This window comes from Oryctolagus cuniculus, chromosome 8 (assembly GCF_051225735.1).
Source record: "Oryctolagus cuniculus isolate XC-2025 breed Fujian yellow rabbit chromosome 8, ASM5122573v1, whole genome shotgun sequence".
Classification (NCBI taxonomy): domain Eukaryota; kingdom Metazoa; phylum Chordata; class Mammalia; order Lagomorpha; family Leporidae; genus Oryctolagus; species Oryctolagus cuniculus.
In genome coordinates, this window is record NC_142874.1 from 84,911,739 (window position 1) to 84,931,857 (window position 20,119).

General features: G+C 43.6%; 1 protein-coding gene across 9 annotated transcripts in view; it reads left to right on the plus strand.

Annotated features, from left to right (window-relative positions):
* Positions 1-20,119, plus strand: part of SEC24B (SEC24 homolog B, COPII component) — a 98,767-nt gene that overhangs the window by 3,825 nt on the left and 74,823 nt on the right. The gene's annotated exons all lie outside the window — the stretch shown is intronic.

Sequence of the window (20,119 nt, forward strand, 5' to 3'; positions counted from 1 at the left end):
GGAGCTGGATAGGAAATGGAACAGCCAGGACTCAAACCTGGGGCTTGAAGGCTGTGGCTTAACCTTCTATGCCACAGCGTTAGTCTGAGGGTTGGAACTTAAGAGTGTTCATCTGCTGACCTCCAGGAAGGGTAGAGGACTAGAGACTGAGCTCTATAAGAACTTTCTCTCTCTCTCTGTCTCTTTGTCTCTCTTTAAAGATTTGTTTGTTTGAAAGGCAGAGTTGATCTTCCACTCAGTGGTTCACTCCACAAATAGCTGGAATGGCCAGAACTGAGCCAGCCTGAAGCCAGGAGCCTGGAACTCCGTTGGGGTCTCCCATGTAGGTGGCAGGGGCCCAAACATTTGGGCCATTTCACAGTGCTTTCTCAGGTACATCAGCAGGGAGCTAGATCGGGAATGGAACAGCTTAGATATGGGATGCAGGCCCCTGTAAGAATTCTTTAAACAATAAGATTTTTTTTTTTTTTTTTTGACAGGCAGAGTGGACAGTGAGAGAGAGAGACAGAGAGAGAGGTCTTCCTTTTCTGTTGGTTCACTCCCCAATGGCTGCTGCGGCCAGTGCGCTGCAGCTGGCGCACTGTGCTGATCCGAAGCCAGGAGCCAGGTGCTTCTCTTGGTCTCCCATGTGGGTGCAGGGCCCAAGCACTTGGGCCATCCTCCACTGCCCTCCCGGGCCACAGCAGAGAGCTGGACTGGAAGAGGAGCAACCGGGACAGAATCCGGCGCCCGGACTGGGACTAGAACTCAGGGTGCCGGCGCCGCAGGCGGAGGATTAGCCTATTGAGCTGCAGGGCCGGCCTAAACAATAAGATTTGATGAGTGTCTGGGTTGCTGACCAGGTGGACCTGCTGAGAAGGGGGCTGGTGTCCCCCACCCATACCTTGCTCCGTGCACCTTTCATAAGGCTGCTTCTCCTTAGCTTTTGTAATATCTTAGCAAAGTAGTAAAATTCAAGGAGGGGTGGAAGGAACCCCAGGTTGTAGCCAACTGGTTAGAAGTAGGGATGACAGCCTACTGTTTGTGATTGGCAGCTGCCGTAGGAGGCAGTCTTGGGGGAGGAACCTTTACCCGTTAGGCCCTGACTTCAGGCCCTGTCAGGGTTGAATCTGAGGACTGGTGTCCACTGCTGCACTGCTTGATGTGGAGCCTTCCTCTTAACCGCCTCTCCTGATCACAGAGTGCTGTGCAGAGTGAAAGAAAAGTTTTTTCCTTTGGAAATGGTTAACACATATTTTAAAGTAGATTTGTTTTTCCAAAGGAAATTGTGATAGAGAAATCAGAAACAAACAAAAAAACTGGTTGTGGTTATACATAGTGAAATAAATACATATATACATATATACATTTCACTATACATAGTGAAATAAACCAGTCCCCAAAAGACAGATAACCATATGTTTTCCCTGATCCAAGGTAACTAATAGAGTATCTAAAATGTAATATATTTTGAGATTCAGTGATTGTTTACAGCCCTTGTCTCTTTTGTTGAGGAACAGTGTTTTATTGTTGCTGCTTTTGTTTGTTTTTTAAAGATTTATTTATTTATTTGAAAGGCAGAGTTACAGAGAGGCAGAGGCAGAGAGAGAGAGAGGTCTTCCACCTGATGGTTCAGTCCCCAGATCGCCGCAACGGCTGGAGCTATGCAGATCCGAAGCCAGGAGCCAGGATCTTCTTCCCGGTCTCCCAAACGGGTGCAGGGGCCCAAGGACTTTAGCTGTCTTCTGCTGCTTTCCCAGGCCATAGCAGAGAGCTGGATCTGAAGTGGGGCAGCCGGGACTTGAACCAGCGCCCTTATGGGATGCCAGCACTGCAGGCGGTGATTTTAACTGCTACACCACAGTGCTGGCCCCCGTTTTTTTTTCTCTTCATACTGTTTGTTGAAGTCTTTTCCTTAGTGTAGGGTTAACTTTACGATGATTAAGTAAACTGAAAGTAGATCTTCGTAAAAATTAAGAGTGGGAATGGGAGAGGGAAGAGGAAGAATGGTTGGAGTATGGGTAGGAGGGAGGGTAGGGTGGGAAGTATCACTGTGTTCCTTAATCTGTATATATGAAATACATGAAACTTGTATAAGTTAAATAAAATAAATAATAAAAGTACCTGGTCCTAGTAGGTGCTTAGCAGTGAGACTTCTCTTTATTTCATTTCCTTCAGGAGAATGGCAGAGACCATGTCAATTTTCTTGACCTTGTTCCCAGTAACAGCATGCAAGAGGCACTCAGTTGATTAAGTGAACTTGGCTTCATAGTTAGTATTGCTTTTTGAAACTGGTCACTGACAGAATCTGTGGCCAGCTTCCTCCTACCCCTTCTTGTATTTAAGATCCAATTAGTATTTTAGTCTTTTCTATTTTTCCCCCACTTTCCAGCATCGCTCCCTCCTACCCCCCAGCACTCACACAACAAATCCACTCTTGGATGGTTTCTGCTAATAGACTGTCTACCTTGGCTAGCTGCCTTTTGAGTAGGTGGGTTTCATTGGTTTCAAAATTTCTGAAGTTGTAGGCTGAAAGCCACCTGTCATAGGAGCTGTGAAAAAGTGGGATGGAGTAGTAAAATAATGCCTTGCTTATTAGCTAGTGGTCAGGTTCTAAGTTGTAATAGGGAAAACTTATGGGATGAAGCCAGGAGGAAGTTTAGTTGTATCTAAAGTGATGGGCAGACTTTGTATGGTCAGAAAAGAATGTATGAATCAAAGGCAAGGAATTTAAGAAATGTACTTTCAAGGGTACATGAGAGACAGTAATGAAAGCATAGTTATTAGAGGTAATTGCAGTTGTTGAAAGAGATTCTTAAACATTATCCTAAGAAGTTTGGATTTCATTTGAACCAAAGAAAAACCACTGAAGGTTGTGTGGAATGGAGTATTTAAAAACTACTTTGCCTGCACATATCATGAATTAGAGGGATATAAACATGGAATAAAGAAGTCAGAAGGTTTTGAAAATTTTTGAAGTGAATTTTCATGTACCCTAAAGAAACTGATTTATGTTAAAGAGATCCTATAATTTTCTTTTTGTACAGTGACTAAATGTTCCATGAAATACTTATTTTGTAAATTTTCATTTTCATGTCAGGTTTGCTTAAAGTAGGGAGAGAATCAGTTTTCCTTTGGTTAGAAGCTAGTCTTTAAAAAGAGATTATGTCACTGAGGTGGGTATACTCTTGGGATAGATCTTGTGATTATTTGGTCTTGGGTGAAGAGAGCATAGATACTTATAGAAAATCAGAGGCTGACCAGCTAAGCAGTTCTACTAAAAGGCATATAAACTATTTGTTGAAATATCTTGTTTATTTCTGTTTAGATTGGTACCAACAAGTAGGTAATGTGTTAGAACAATCCTTTTCCTTTTATTTTTTAAAGATTCATTTTATTTTTCTGAAGGACAGTGTTACAAACTTGGTAAAAATATAAAAATTCTTTCAGGCTGGCTCTGTGGCTCACTCCCATGCAAGTGCAGAGGCCCAAGGACTTGGGCCATCTTCCACTGCTTTCCCAGGCCATAGCAGAGAGCTGGATCGGAAGTGGAACAGCTGGGACTTGAACAGGCGCCCATATGGGATGCTGGCGCTTCAGGCCAAGGTGTTAACTCACTGTGCCACAGTGCAGGCACTTGATTGATTCTTTTGTAAGGTACTTTGTAAGACTATTTGAGTATAATAACTATTTCATTGATTCTAAGATACCTTTTCCCACATTTTTTACCTCTGAAATAGAGGTGCACCTTAGAGTAGTGGAAATTTTAAATTGCTTTTTGTGAAGCAGGAATCTTGATATAGTAGTATGAAAATTTGCCCTTTTTACACCTGATATGATAGACTGAGTGTGGGGCCACCGACATAGGTCCGTGTTCTGATCCCTGAAAACCTTTGCAGTTTTGATTAGGGGTCTTGGGATAGGGAGATTGTCCTGGATCTGGGTGTCCTACTAAGTAATATAGTTGTTCTTAGTACAGATAGAGAAGAGGAGTCAGAGCCAGCAAAGAAGGTAATGTGATGACAGAGCAAGGTTGGAGTGCTATGTTTTAAAGGTAGATGAAGGGGCTGGCGCCGCGACTCACTTGACTAATCCTCCGCCTGCGGTGCCGGCACCCCGGGTTCTGGTCCCAGTACCCTGGGTTCTGGTCCCGGTCGGGGTGCCGGATTCTGTCCCGGTTGCTCCTCGCTCCTCTTCCAGTCCAGCTCTCTGCTCTGGCCCGGGAAGGCAGTGGAGGATGGCCCAGGTGCCTGGGCCCTGCACCCGCATGGGAGACCGGGAGGAAGCACCTGGCTCCTGGCTTTGGATAGGCGCAGCGCCCGTGGCGGTCATTTGAGGGGTAAACCAATGGAAGGAAGACCTTTCTCTCTCTCTCTCTCTCTCTCTCTCTCTCTCTTACTGTCTAACTCTGCCTGTCCAAAAAAAAAAAAAAAAGGGTAGATGAAGGGACCACTAGCCAAGGAATGCAGGCGGCCCCTAGAAAAATGAAAAACCAAAACAGGATTCTTTTCTCAGTGTCTCCAAACAACGATCCTTGTCCCGTGACACCTCAACTTTAGCCCAGTGAAGCTGATTTTGGACTTTTGGCATCCAGAATTATAAAAGAATGCATTTTGTTGTATTAAGCCAGTTTGTTTATTATAATTTATTACAGTAGCGGTAGGAGACTAATACACTTGGTAAGATTAACAAAAAAAGCAGCAGTATCAGAATAACTTAAAATGAAATGCTGTAGATTTTGAATTACGTTTTGCTGTGGATGCAGTTCTTATATTGGAATTATTACCGAGTAAAAAGTATAAAATGCCAAAGTGAAAAAAAATCAAGTGAGCAGGGAGGAGGGAATTTTGGAAAGTTCCAGGTAGAGGGAAGAGCCTATTTGAAGATTCAGAGGTGAAAAACAAGGTAGAAAAAATGTAGTGTGGTAAGGGTATATGTAGACAGTGATGTAACCTTTTTATAGTGATGGCTACTTAAAAAAAAAATTTTTTTTTTTAATTTAAAAAGTGGAGTTTGGGAGAGATAGAGATCTGCCATCTGCTGGTTTACTTCCCAGATGGCTGCAAAGGCTAGGATCCCAGAACCTGGTAAAATGAATGTTTGTGTACCCTCAGAATTCTTATAATGAAGCTTTCACACCTAACTTGATGGCATTCACAGGTGGAGTGACTGGGAGGCAGTTAGGCTTCCATTATGTCTTGGAGTGTGGGAGAACTATCATGATGGAATTAGTGGCCTTCCAACCTTCACAATGGTGTGAAAATAATTATTTGTTATTTACTCCCCCAAGGTATAGTATTTTGTCATAACAGCCAGAGCTGATTGAGAGAATCCCTTAACCAAATGCCCAAGGTTAACACATCCAAGAATTTAAAATGTCAGTATTATGTAATCCCTGATATGTTGCAGTAAGTACCTGAATGGGGCTGGCATAGTTGGTAAGGCCACCTCCCTGTGACAGTGGTGTCCCATATGGATGCTGGTTCTTCTAGCTGCTCTGCTTCCAATCCAGCTCCCTGCTAATGGTCTGGGAAAAGCAGTAGAATATAGCACAAGGGTTTGGGCCCCTGTACACATGTGGGAGACCCAGATGAAGCTCCTGGTTTAGGATTGGCCCAGCTCTGGCCATTGTGGCCCTCTGGGGAGTGAATCAGTGGATGGAAGATCTATCTCTTTGTCTCTCACTTTCTCTCTGTAACTCTAGCTTTCAAAATAAATATCTGTTTTTTTTTTTTTTAAAGAAAGAATGCATCTGACCGTTATGGTATTCTTCCTAAAAATTCCTGTTCAAGTATTTTTTTTTAAAGATTTATTTATTTATTTGAAAGCCAGAGTTACACAGAGAGAGGAGAGGCAGAGAGAGAGAGAGGTCTGGGGAGGATGGTTCACTCCCCAGATGGCTGCAATGGCTGGAGCTGCGCTGACCCAAGGGCTTGGGTCATCCTCTACTGCTATCCCAGGCCATAGCAGAGAGCTGGATTGGAAGAGGAGCAGCTGGGATTGGAACCGGCATCCATATGGGATGCCAGCGCTTCAGGTGAGGGCGTTAACCCGCTGCACCACAGCGCCAGCCCCTACCTACTCAAGTCTTAATTATGAGAATGCAAAGCAAAGCCAAAGTGAGGGACTGTCTAAAGTACATATCAAATTGTCAAGATCATTAAAAAACAAATCCAGGAATTATCATTTGATACAGCAATTAAGGTATTACTTAGGATAGGGGCCGGCGCTGTGGCATTGCGGGTAAAGCTGCTGCCTGCAGTGCCGGCATCCCAGTGGGCGCTGGTTCAAGTCCCGGCTGCTCCACTTCTGATCCAACTGTCTGCTATGGCCTGAGAAAGCAGTAAAGGATGGCCCAAGTCCTTGGGCCCCTGCACCTGCTCCTGGCTCCTGGCTTTGGATTGTCATAGCTCTTGCCTTTGTGGCCAACTGGGAAGTGAACCAACGGATGTAAGACTCTCTCTCTGCCTCTCCTTCTCTCTCTGCGTAACTCTGACTTTCAAATAAATAAATAAATCTTAAAAAAAAAAAAAAAAAAAAGATGTTACTTAGGATATCCACATCCAGTGTCAGAAGGCCTGGATTTGAGTCCCACCTCCACTCCCAGTTCCAGCTTTCTGCTAATGGAGTCCTTGGAAGGAGATATGACAGCTAAATGCACCATGATGTCATGAATTTGGTTCTGGAACAGAAAAAAGACATCATTGGAAAATTGATGAATAAACTGTGTAGTTTAGCAAGCTGTATTTCATCAGTATTACTTTTTTTATTTTGATAAATATACCTTGCATTTGTAAGTTGTTAACATGAGAGGAAGCTGAGTTTAGGGTGTTGCCCTTTCTGTGTTAGTTTTGTAACATGTTCATAAATCTGAAATTATTGCAAAACAGCTTGTAAAGCATCAGTAGAAAAATTGTGGGAAATGACTTACTGAATTGTTGGGATGACATAATTTTTTAGACAAATGACTACACCAAACATAGCCAGAGTGCTTTCCCTAAAAGGTAAATGTGATAATGTTACTTCCTTGTTTAAAAGCCTTCTAACAGTTTTCTTGCCATCAGGAAAAACTCAGAATATATTTTTTAAAGATTTATTTGTTTATCTGAAAGGCAGAGATAGAGAGAGAGGAGAGCGAGATGGGCGGGGTGGGGGGAGCGTAAATCTTCCATCCGCTGACCTTCTGCTTCACTCCCCAAATGGCCACAATGGCAAGGGCTGGACCAGGCTGAAGCCAGGAACTAGGGGGCTCCTCCAAGTCTCCCACATGGATGCAGGAACCCAAGCTCTTGGGCCATCCTCCACTGCTTTCCCAGGCGCATTACCAGGGAGCTAGATCGGAAGTGGAGTAGCTGGGACTCACCCCTTCGTCACCCACATGGGATGCCAGTGATACAGGTGGCTGCTTAACTTGCTACGCCATGACTCTGGCCCCCAAAACTCAAATTCTTTAACAGGGCTTTTTAAAATACAGGTCCACGTTCTAATCTCAGGATCCTATGAATAGGTTAGGCTACATAGCAAAAGAGAATTAAAGTTGTAAATGGTTAATTGGAGGACTTGAAAACTGGCAGTGTGTCCTTGCTTATCCAGTAAAGCTCAGTGTGATCACAAAGTCCTTAAAAGTACAAGGGACCTAGTGGACCCTGGTAGGGGTGGAAAGTACAAGGGACCTCAAAAAATTAGTGGAAAAATGGAATTAAAAGATTACTTTGCTGCAAAAAGTGTGGATTTCATCTCCCATTTTATTTTTAAAAACATTTTATTTATTTGAAAGACAAAGTTACAGAGAGAAAGAAATCTTCCATCCACTGGTTTACTCCTGAAAAGGCCACAAGAGCTGTGGCTGGGGCTGTTGCTTGGCATAGTGGGTTAACGCCCTGGCCTGAAGTGCCAGCATTCCACATGCGCGCCAGTTCGAGGCCCGGCTGCTCCACTTCTGATCCAGCTCTCTGCTATGGCCTGGGAAAGCAGTGGAAGATGGCCCAAGTCCTTGGGCCCCTGCACCCGTGTGGGAGACCTGGAGGAAGCCTCTGGCTCCTGGCTTCGGATCAGCCCAGTTCCGGCCATTGCAACCAACTGAGGAGTAAACCATCGGATGGAAGACATTTCTCTCTCTCTCTCTCTCTCTCTCTCTGTCTCTCTCTGTCTCTCCTCTCTCTGTGTAACTCTGACTTTCAAATAAATAAATAAATTAAAAAAAAAAAAAAAAAAAGAGCTGTGGCTGGGCCATGCTGAAGCCAGAAGCCTGAAACTTCCTCTGGGTCTCATGCAGATGCAGGGGCTGAAAGACGTGGACCATGCTCCACTGCTTTCCTGAGCACATTAGCAGGAAGCTGGGTCAGAAGTGGTGTGGCTAGGATAGGAACTGATTGATGGCATATGGTATGCCTAACATTGCAAGTGGCAGCTTAACCCATTGTGCTACAGTGCGGGCCCCACTCCCATTTTATTTTGAGATTTATTTATTTATTTATTTTTGCAAGACAGAACATCAAAGAGAGAGGGAGAGACACAGAAAGAGCCATCTTCCATCTATGGGTTCACTTCTGAAATGGCCACAATAGCTAGGCTTGGGTCAGGCCAAAGCAGGAGCCAGGCATTCCATCCTCCTTTCCTACATGGATGACAGGGACCCAAGTACTTGGGCCATCTGACTTGCCTTCCCAGTGCCCGTTAGTAAGAAGCTGTATTGGAAGCCCAGCAACTGGGACGATGAATCTACACCCTAACAGGCAGATGCTGGTGTCACAAATAGCAGCTTAACCTGCTGTATCACAGTGCTGGCCTCTGTTAATCCTGTTTTAAACTTTTATCATTTTCTTATATTATGAACTCACAGCAAATTTTTATCTTATTCTTTGGGTTATACTCCAATACTATTGTTACTTATTTTTGTTCCCTATATTATTTCAACTTTGCCATTGGGCATTTTCATATTGGCTGCTGTGTCCCTTCATCCTCATCCTTTTTTTTTTTTTTTTAAATTGGGTCCCCACTCCCCCCTTTTTTTAAAGATTTATTTATTTATTTGAAAGGCATAGTTCCAGAGAGGCAGAGGCAGAGAGAGATCTGAGAGATACATCTGCTGGTTCACTCCCCAGATGGCTGCAATGGCTGGAGCTGTGCCATCTGAAGCCAGGAGCCAGGAACTTCTTCCAGGTCTCCCACATGGGTGCAGGGGCCCAAGGACTTGGACCATCTTCTACTGCTTTCCCAGGCCATAGCAGAGAGCTGGCTCGGAAGTGGAGCAGCCGGGACTTGATCCAGTGTCCATATGGGATGCCAGCACTGCAGGCAGAAGCTTTACCTGCTACACCATAGCGCTGGCCCCACCCCTTACTTTCTGATGTGGCAGAGTCCTCAGTCTTTTAATTAAACGTGTTTCTAACTGATGTGATTAAAGTTGTTGTAGAGGTCTTCCTAAGGTTAGAAGAAGAAAAAGGGAGGCAGCTGTCCTGGGAATGAAATGTGGTTGTTATCTGCTTGTCTAGGAGTGCTTCAGCTGTAGTCCTTATCAGCTTATGTGTAACCATTTTAGGGTCTGCTTGTTAGTACAGAACATTGATTCACAGTTGTGCCTTATTGTATCAATCCTGTGGCTTCCATGTAACATTAGAATATCCAATCAAATGTATGCAGGTGACCATATAAGGGAGACAAGCAAGCTAAAATCATAAGGGAAAACCGTTCTTTGGGGCTCAGGATTTTGGATAAGAAATTCTACCTGGACCTTATGCCAGCATAATAAAAGATTGCTTCCTGTTAAGAGGCCTTGGTGTCTTGTCTCAGTACAGGAATCCTGCTACAGTTAGATTACAGAGTACTTTGTCTTTTTTTTTTTTTTTTTGCCAGGCAGAGTGGACAGTGAGAGAGAGAGAGAGACAGGGAGAAAGGTCTTCCTTTTTTCCATTTGTTCACCCCACAATGGCCACTGCGGCCGGCGCACAGCGCTGATCCGAAGCCAGAAGCCAGGTGCTTCTCCTGGTCTCCCATGCGGGTGCAGGGCCCAAGGACTTGGGCCATCCTCCACTGCCTTCCCGGGCCACAGCAGAGATCTGGGCTGGAAGAGGAGCAACCGGGACAGGACCGGAGCCCCAACCGGGACTAGAACCTGGGGTGCCAGTGCCACAGGTGGAGGATTAGCCTATTGAGCTGTGGCACTGGCTGAGGTACTTTGTCTTATACTTGTCCTATTCCAGCATTCGAATTGACCCTTTGTCACCAATCCCAGATTCCTTTGGATTGGGCATGGTATTCAGGAATTAAGAACTGAGCACTACAATGATCATTGCCACTGATGCGTCACTGCCTCTAGGCTCTTGTGGCCAGAGCCAGGAAGTACTCGTAGGTCTAACCCATGTAGATAAACTTACCTGTAATTGTTCATGTGTTTTTCCATTTGCATTTGTATCCTTCTGTTAGGTTATCTTATATTTGTGAACTAGGCTGAGTTGTCTGTCTGTGTTCCATTCTGGGTTTTCTCAACATCTTGTTTTTAGGAAAATTTGCAGTCATTTTCTATAGACTACAGCTCTATAGGTTTCCCAAATGCATGTGACCATACATCCACCACCACAATATTAGATCCAATTCCATTATCATATAAAGTGTCTTGTGGTCCTCTTATAGTTGGTGCCTCTCCTCTTCACCAGCCCTTGGCAACCATTGTTCTGTTTAATATCTGTGATAATCAGAATGTCATATAAATGGAGCTATACAATATGTAGCATTTGAATGTTGCTTCTTTCGGTTGGCTATCTTCATCCATGCATCAGTAGTAGTTTCTTCATTTTTACTGCTCAGTAGTGTTCTAAGCATGTAGCAGGATTGTTGGGCCATTCCTCTGTTGTCAGACATCTTGGTGGTTATGAACAAAGTTGCCATAAACATTGATGAACCAATTTTTGTATTGTTTTCAGCTCAGATAAACACCTAAGAGTGAGAATGTTGGGTCACATGATAAATGTATACTTCATTTTATAAGATTGCCAACCAGGTTTATAAGGTAGCTTTTCTATTTGCATTTCTTCGCCAATAAATGAGAGTTCCTGTTGTACCATGTTTGCCATCATTTGATATTTTCATATGTTTTGTTGTCGTACTCATTCTAAGAGACAAATAGAGACACCTCATTATGATTTTAATTAGCATTTCTCTAATAGCTAATGATGGGCAACTTTGCTCTTTCCAGCCATTCATATATTTTTAGTGATTATCCTTTTAGATATTTCATCCATTTTTAGTTGCATTGTCTCTTTTCTGATTGTTGGATTTTAGGAGTTTTTTCTATATTGTGAACTCAAGTCCTTTGTAGGATATATGATTTGCAAACAATTGTTCTTGACTGTTTTTTGTATTTTTTAAAAAGATTTATTTCTTATTTATTTGAAAGGCAGAGCTGGAGAGAGAGAGAGAGAGAGAGAGAGAGGGAGAGAGAGAGAGAGAATCTTCCATTGCTGTTGGTTGTCTCCCTAAAGGGCTGCAACAGCCGGAGCTGGGCCAGGCCGAAGCCAGGAGCCTGGAGCTTCTTCTGGGTCTCCTACTTGGATGCAGGAGCCCAAACACTTGAGCCATGCTCCACTGCTTTCCGGGTCACATTACAAGGCAGCTGGATTGGAAGTGGAGCAGCTGAGTCTCAAACTGGCACCCATATGGGATTCCAGCATTGGAGGCAGCATCTTAGCCCTGCTATGCCACAAAGCTGGCCTCTGTCCTGGAAGTTTTATAATTTTACATTTAGACCTGTCACTTATTCTGACTTCATTTTTGTCTGAGATAGTTACTGTGGTTCCTTTTCTTTCTCTCTCTGATTTTGAGTGGGAGTGGAGCAGCATATAACTAACCAGTCAGCACCATTTGTTGAAAAGATTTACCTTCCCTCAGTTGTATTACCTTGGCACCTTTGTCAAAAAATTGTTTTCTTGGGGCCAGTGCTGTGGTGTGGTGGGTTAAAGCCCTGGCCTGCAACAATGGCATCCCATGGGGGCGCCGGTTCGAGTCCCAGCTGCTCCATTTCCCGATCCAGCCCTCAGCTAATGTGCCTAGGAAAGCAGCAGATGGCGGCCCAAGTCCTTGGGCCGCTGTGTCCATATGGGAGACCCTGAAGAACCTCCTGGCTTCTAGCTTCAGATTGGTCCAGTTTTGGCCATTGCGGCCATTTGGGGGAGTGAACCAGCAGATGGAAGACCTCTCTCTTTCTGTCTCTACCTCTCTCTGTAACTCTTTCAAATTAATAAAATACATCTTAAAAAGAATTGTTTTACCATATTTTTGATGGCCTTTTATGTTCTCTTATGTGTCTGTCCTTTCACTAGTACCACATTTCCTGGTTATTGTAACATATAAAGGAAGTTTCAAATTGGGTAAAATTAGTTTTCTCTTTAACTTGTTCTTTTTCAGTTTTTTAAAATGTCTTTTAAAAATATTTATTTATTTAAAAGGTATAGAGGCAGACACAGAGAAAATATGCTACTATTCACTAGTTCACTTTTTCTAAATTTATCCAATGGCTGGAACCGTAATGAACCAAAGCTGGGAGCTAGGAACTTAATCCAGGTGTCCTACATGGGTAACAGGGATCCAACTACTTGGGTTTGTGGTTGTTGTTGTTTTAAGTATTTCTTATATTTTCATAGAAATTTAGTTTTTTAAAATTTATTTTCGGGATCAGCACTGTGGGGTAGCAGGTAAGGGCGTGCCGCCTTCAGTGGCAGGGTTCCATGTGGGCGCTAGTTTGAGTCCTGGCTGCTCCACTTCCGATCTGCTTTCAAATAAGTAAATCTTTAAAAAAAATTATTTTCATTTTATTTGAAGGGGGGTGGTAGAGAGAGCTACAGAGAGACAAAGAGAGCTCTTTCATCCCCTGGATCACTCCCCAAATGCCCACAACTGCTGGGGTTGGCTCACCCTGAAGCCAGGGAGCTTGGAACGGATTCCTGATCTCCCATGTGATAGGTACCCAAGTACTTGAGCTATCACTTGCTGCCTCCCAGAGTCTGCATTAGCAGAAAGGCAGGTTGAAATGGTGGAGCTGGTACACAAACCTAGGCGCTTTAAAATGGGATTCAGATGTTCCAAGTGACGTCTTAACTACTGTGCCAAATATCCACCCCTTCATAGAAATTTTAGAATCAGATGGCTGATATTTACAACAAACCTGCTGATATTTTTATTGTGATTGCATTGAATCTAAAGACCAAATTTGAAATAATTTAAAGTATTTCTTTTTTTGTACTGTTATAAATAGTCTTTTTTTTTTTTTTTTTGACAGGCAGAGTTGGACAGTGAGAGAGAGAGAGAGAAAGGTCTTCCTTTTTGTTGTTGGTTCACCCTCCAATGGCCGCCGCGGCCAGTGCACCGCACTGATCCGATGGCAGGAGCCAGGTGCTTCTCCTGGTCTCCCATGGGATGCAGGGCCCAAGTACTTGGGCCATCCTCCACTGCACTCCCGGGCCACAGCAGAGAGCTGGACTGGAAGAGGGGCAACCGGGACAGAATCCGGCGCCCCGACCGGGACTAGAACCCGGTGTGCCGGCGCCGCAGGTGGAGGATTAGCCTAGTGAGCTGCGGCACCGGCCCATAAATAGTCTAATTTTAAAAAATGTTTTAAAAATATCCTAGTTGTTCATTACTGGTCTTTAGAAATGCAGTTAACTCTTCTGTGTTGATCTTATGTGTTTGATCTTGACAAACTCACCAATTAGTTCCAGGCATTTCTTGAACATGGGTTGCGATTTTCTACATACACAGACATGTCATTCTGCAAATAAAGACAGTTTTATTTCTTCCTTTCTAATCTGTATGCTATTTATTTCTTTTTCTTGGCTCATTGATGTAGTACGTGCTGTGTATTGTTGAATAGAAGTGGTGAAAGAGAACATGTTTCTTAATCTTGGAGAGAAACAACCTGTCTCTTAACATTAAGCATGATATTTCCTGCACGTTTGTAGTAGACATTCCCTATTAGATTAGGATTTCCTTCTATTCCAAGTTAATTGGGAAGCTTTTTTTTTTTTATCATGACTGAATGTTTTATCTGATGTGTTTTTTATATCATTGATGTATCATCTTAAAACTGTTAGTTTGGTGAGTTACATTAAATGTATTTCACATGTTGCAACCGGCTTGATTCCTGGGATGAACTCCATTTGGTCATTATCTGGTGTGTGTGTGTGTGTGTGTGTGCACGTTTTGTGTACTTATTTGAAAGGCAGAGTTACAGAGAGATAGAGGCAGAGAGAGAGAGAGAGAGAGAGAGAGAGAGAGAGGTCTTCTATTTGCTGGTTCACTCCCCAGATGGGCACAACTGCCAAAGCTGCGCCAGTCTGAAGCCAGGAGCCTGGAGCTTCTTCCAGGTCTCCCACATGACTGCAGGGCCCAAGGACTTGGGCCATCTTCCATTGCTTTCCCAGGCCATAGCAGAGAGCTGGATTGGAAGTGGAGCAGCCAGGACTCAAACTGGCACCCATATTGGATGCTGGCAAGGCAGGCATTGGCTTTACCTCCTACACCACAGCCCCAGCCCCTGTATATTTTAATAAACTGCTTTATTCTTTTGCTGATATTTTTGTTCATGAAAAAGCTAAGTTAAACAAGTACTCTTCCTCATGATTATTACCCTCACACTTCAGGATACAAAGTGCTTTATTTTTATTCCCTTTTTTTTTTTTTTTTAAGATTTTATTTATTTATTTGACAGAGTTACAGACATAAGAGAGAGACAGAGAGACAGAGAGAAAGGTCTTCCTTCTGTTGGTTCACTCCCCAGATGGCCACAACGGCCGGAGCTGCTGCACCGAACCGAAGCCAGGAGACAGGTGCTTCTTCCTGGTCTCCCATGTGCGTGCAGGGGCCCAGGCACTTGGGCCATCTTCTGCTATCCCAGGCCACAGCAGAGAGCTGGACTGGAAGAGGAGCAACCAGAACTAGAACCAGCACCCACATGGGATGCCAGCACTGCAGGCAGAGGATTAACCTAGTGTGCCACGGTGCTGGCCCCTTATTCCCATTTTCATCACAGAATTTTAAAAATAAATTCCTGGGGCCAGATCTGTGATGTAGTGGGTGCCAGTTCGAGTCCTGGCAGCTCCACTTCTGATCCAGCTCTCTGCTATGGCATGGGAAAGCAGTACTAGATGGCCTGAATCCTTGGGCCTCTGCACCCATATGGGAAGACCTGGAGGAAGCTCCTGGCTCCTCCCTGCTTCAGATGGGCGCAGCTCTGGCTGTTGTGGCCAACTGGGGAGTGAACCAGTGGATGGAAGACTTCTCTACCTCTCTATGCCTCTCCTCCCTCTGTGTAACTCTGACTTTCAAATAAATAAATCTTAAAAAAAAATTCCACAGTTTAAATTTACTAAAACAAATAAATTTATCAATTTATTTGCTTCAGAGACATGGAGAACTCAAAAGTCTCTTCTGGTGGTTCGCTACCTAAAAGCCCACAACATGGGGGTCAATAACTCAGTACAGGTTCCCCATGTGGGTGACAGTAACCACTGCTGTTCCCCCCAGAGTCTACCCTAGCAGAAACCAGAGCTGAGAGATGAACCCAGGTACCCTGATGTGGGGTATGAGCATCTCAGCCAGTGGGCCAGTTACCTCCCTCATTGGTATTACTTAGAACATTCTTAAATGAAATTTGCTTTTTTCCTGTGAGTGCATTGTAGTGAAGAGTGTAGTAATTACTAAGATGTTTTTATGCCACTGCTTTAGTTTGTGCCACAGGGCCAGCATTTTACCCATGATTGCTGTTGTGCTATTAGTGCAAGCATCAGCATAGCAAAGAAGGCAAATGCAATCTGAGTGCTGTGATTACAGTAGTTTTTACTGGGGGCCTGCGCTGTGGCTCACTTGGTTAATCCTCTGCCTGCAGCTCCGGCTCCCATGTGAGCACGGGTTCTAGTTCCGGTTGCTCCTCTTCCAGTCCAGCTCTCTGCTGTGGCCCGGGAGGGCAGTGGAGGATGGCCCAAGTGCTTGGGGGCCTGCACCCACGTGGATGACCAGGAGGAAGCACCTGGTTCCTGGCTTCAGATCAGCGCAGTGCCTGTCATAGCAGCCATTTTGGGGGTGAACCAGCAGAACGAAGACTTTTCTCTCTGTCTCTCTCTCTCATTATCTTGACTCTGCCTGTCGAATACAAACAATAATAAAATAATATAAAATAAAATAAAATAGTTTTTACTAATGGATCCTCCAAAGAATCTCTGGTAGGGACAGGCTTCTGTATAGTAAGCTTTGAGAACTGCTGTTCTATATCTTTTTCTCTTTATTGTTTTAAGATTTTGTATATTTGAGTTACAGAGAGAGGGACAGAGAGAGATCTTCCATCTGCTGGTTCACTCCCCAAATGGCCACAACAGCCCCGGCTGGGCCAGGCCGAAGCCAGGAGTAGGAGCTTCTTCTGGATCTCCCATGTGGTTGCAGGGACCCAAACACTTAGCCTGTTCTCTCTGCTGCTCTCCCAGGTGCATCAGCAGGGAGTTGGATCAGAAGTGGAGCAGCCAGGACTCGAACCGTTCCCCATATAGGATGCTGGCACTGTAGGTGGAGGCTTAACCTACTTACTATGCCACAGTGCCAGCCCCAGTAATAACTGTTCTAACAGGAGTGTGGTGATATCCTATTGTGATTTTGATTGGTATTTTCCTGATGTCTAGTGACGGTGAATATTTTTTCATATGTTTGTTGGTTATTTGTATTCTTTTCACAATTGTCTAATCAGGTACTGTGCCTATTTCCTAGCTGCTTGGATTGCATTCCATTTCCTAACTACCTTTGGTGGGGTGGGGTTTGAGTTTTCTGAGTTCCTGGTATATATTATCTTTTTCTTTGGACTGGCAAGTAAATAGACTTCATCTGGTGGGTAATTCTTTTGTGTGTGTGTGTTTGTGTTTAAGAAAGCTTTTATTTAATGAATACAAATTTCATAGGCACAGCTTTGGGATTAGAGCGGTTCTTTGCCCCATACCCACCCTCTCACCCCCACTCCCGTCACCTCCTACTCCCTCTCCCATCCCATTCTTCTTTAAGATTCATCTTTAATTAATTTATATACAGAAAAACCAATTCTATACTAAGTAAAGATTTCTACAATTTGCCCTCACACAGACACACAAAGTATAAAGTACAGTTTGAGAGCAAGTTTTGTAGTTAATTCCCATAGTACAACTCAGGAAGGACAGAGGTCCTACATGGGGAGTAAGAAAAGTGCACAGTGACTCCTGTTGTTGATTTAACAATCGACACTCTTATTGATCACCTGAGGCCCTTGACCTGAGCTGCTAAGGCTATGGAAGCCTTTTGAATCGACAAACTCCGTCAGTAATTAGGCCATAAGCAAAGTGGAGTTCTCTCCTCCCTTCAGAGAAAAGTTTTCTGAGACGTTAGTGAAAGCTAGCAAATTCTTTCTCTCTCTTTTTTTAAACAATTATTTGAAAGGCAGTGTTACAGAGAGACAGAGACAGAGAGGAGAGACCCCCATGTGCTGTTCACTCCCCACATGGCTGCAACAGCCAAGTCTGTACCTTTCTGGTCTCCCACGTGGGTGGCAAGGGCCTAAGTAGTTGGACTATCTTCCCCTGCCTTCCCAGGTTCATGAGCAGGAAGCTGGGTCAGAAGTAGAGTAGCTAAAGAGTTGTATTTTGAGTTAACAGTAAAATTTGTTCTCAAAGATTTATTTCATTTTAGTGTATCAAGTGGAGGATATTCTTATGTCTCATAAGTTTTAGTTATGCCTAAGTGTCCAACTCCATTGCTTGTTTTCTTAGGTGCTATCTTAATTAATGATCAACCTTATTCTCAAGGACTTACTTTTTTTTAACGTATTGAGAGAGGAAATTCTTATGTCTCATAGTGATAGTTATGTCTAAGTGCTCACAAAAGATGTATCATTCTTGTGTGCTTCTTTAAAGTTAATTAAGTTAATGGGGCTGGCAATGTGGTGCAGCAGGTTAATGCCCAAGCCAGCAGCACAGGCATCCCATATGGGCGCTGGTTCGAGTCCCGGCTGCTTGTCCTCCGATCTAACTCTGCTATGGCCTGGGGAAGCAGTAGAAAATGGCCCAAGTCCTTGGGCCCCTGCACCTGTGTGGGAGCCCCGGAGGAAGCATCTGGCTCCTGGCTCAGCTCTGGCTGTTGTGGTCTTTTGGGGAGTACACCAGCAGAATGGAAGACCTCTCTTTCTCCCTGGCTCTACCTCTCTCTGTAACTCTTTCAAATAAATAAAAAATAATTATTAAAAAATAAAGCTAATTAAGTTTCTAAAAAAAGTGAAATTAACTTTGAGATGCAATGACTTTGAACTGCCCTTGTGGAACTTTTTTTTTGGAAATTGGTGAACTCTTTACTTAGTATAAAGTTGGTCTTCTGTACAAAGTTAATTGAAAATGAATCTTAATGGAGAATGGGACTGGGAATTGGAGAGGGAGGAGGTAGAAAGGTGGGAGAGTGGGTGGGAGGGCAGGTGTGGTGGGAAGAATCACTGTCTTCCTAAAGTTGTACTTATGAAACGCGTGAAGTTTGTATTCCTTAAATACAAGTTTTCTTTGGGGAAAACAATAACAGCGAATAAAATAAATGAAAGTATTCCTGGGGATCAAAAAAAAAGAAAAAAGAAATGGAAAACTGGAACTCCAGCCGAAACTCTGATTTATATGATTGTTTTAAAGACAGTTTACTGGGGCGGAGGAGAGGGGGTGTGTCTCTTCCATCCATTGGTTCACCCCCCAGATGGCCACAACAGTCAGGCCTAGGTGAAGCCAGGTGCCTGGAACACCGTCCAGTTCTCTCATGTGGGTTGCCGGGGCCCAAGGACTTCGGCTGTCTCCTGCTGCGTTCACAGGCCCATTAGCAGGGAGCTGGATTGGTAGTGGAGCAGCCAGGACTCGAACTGATGCCCATATGGGATGCTGGCATGCAGGTGGCAGCTTAACCCACTGTGCAATAATGTGTAGGCCCCTAAACAAATTCTTTCAGATGAAATTGATCATGTAAAGTAACCCATAAGAAAAGTAAATCATAAGCCTAGTGTCTAAATTTTGTTACTCTGTATATTTGGAATTATAGAAGTGTGGATATGACTTTTTTCTCATAGCTTGATTGTAAGCTGTCTTTATATTGGTTATAGAATATGTATTGCATGAGCAAAAATGAAGTTTCCATGACATTATTTTGCATAAATTGAAAATATTCAAGAAACGCAAGCTTTATTCTAAGTCTTTTATAAAGGAAATATTTTTATACATTATCGTGGCAAAGAAAACAGTAACACTTCCTTTGTTTTATTTGTGTCAGTGAATCTGAAAGACTCGTGTGAGTTTTTGTTTTTAATCTTGTATTTATTTGAGAGGTAGAGAGACCCAGCTCCCATCTGCTGTTTCACTCTTCAAATACTCTCTCAGTGGCTGGGCTCAGCCAGGTCAAAGCCAGGAGCCAGGAGCTCAATCCAGGTCTCCCATATGGGTCACAGAAACACCACACGTATATGTGTGTGTGTGTGTGTGTGTGTATAGTGTTGCAGAATTGTCATATGATTCTGTTTGTATGTTTGAGAAAGAAAATAAATGTTAAATAAATGCTTATACATACATCCATCTGTATATGATTATAAAGGATACACAAGAAACCATTAACTGTGGCTACATCTGGGAAGTAGGATTTCGGCTACCAGAAAGCAGGGAATTTTACTTTATAATCATCATTGCTTGAACTTTCAGTTTTCTACAGTGAGTACATTGCTGCTTTTATAGTTAGGAAACAATGTGACAGAAAAGGTTTGCACTCCTTTTATGCCAAGTAGAGTAGTTATCTATTGCTATATTAACAAAATAGCCCCAAATGTACCAATTCAAAACAACAGATATTTGTCTGTGTGTGTGTGTATGTGTGTTTAAAGATTTGTTTATTTGGGGAGGTGAGGAATGAACTAGATCAATTCCCAAATGGCCACAATAGCCAAGGCCAGAATCCAGGAGTCAGAACTCCATGCAGGTCTCCAACAACCCACATGTGTAGTGCAAACCCAAGTACTTGGGCCATCATCCACCGCTTCTCAGGATGCTGGGTAGTAAGCGGAGTTGCCAGGGCTCAAACTGGCAGCGCGATAGAGTATATGGGTGTTTCAAATGGTGGCTTAACC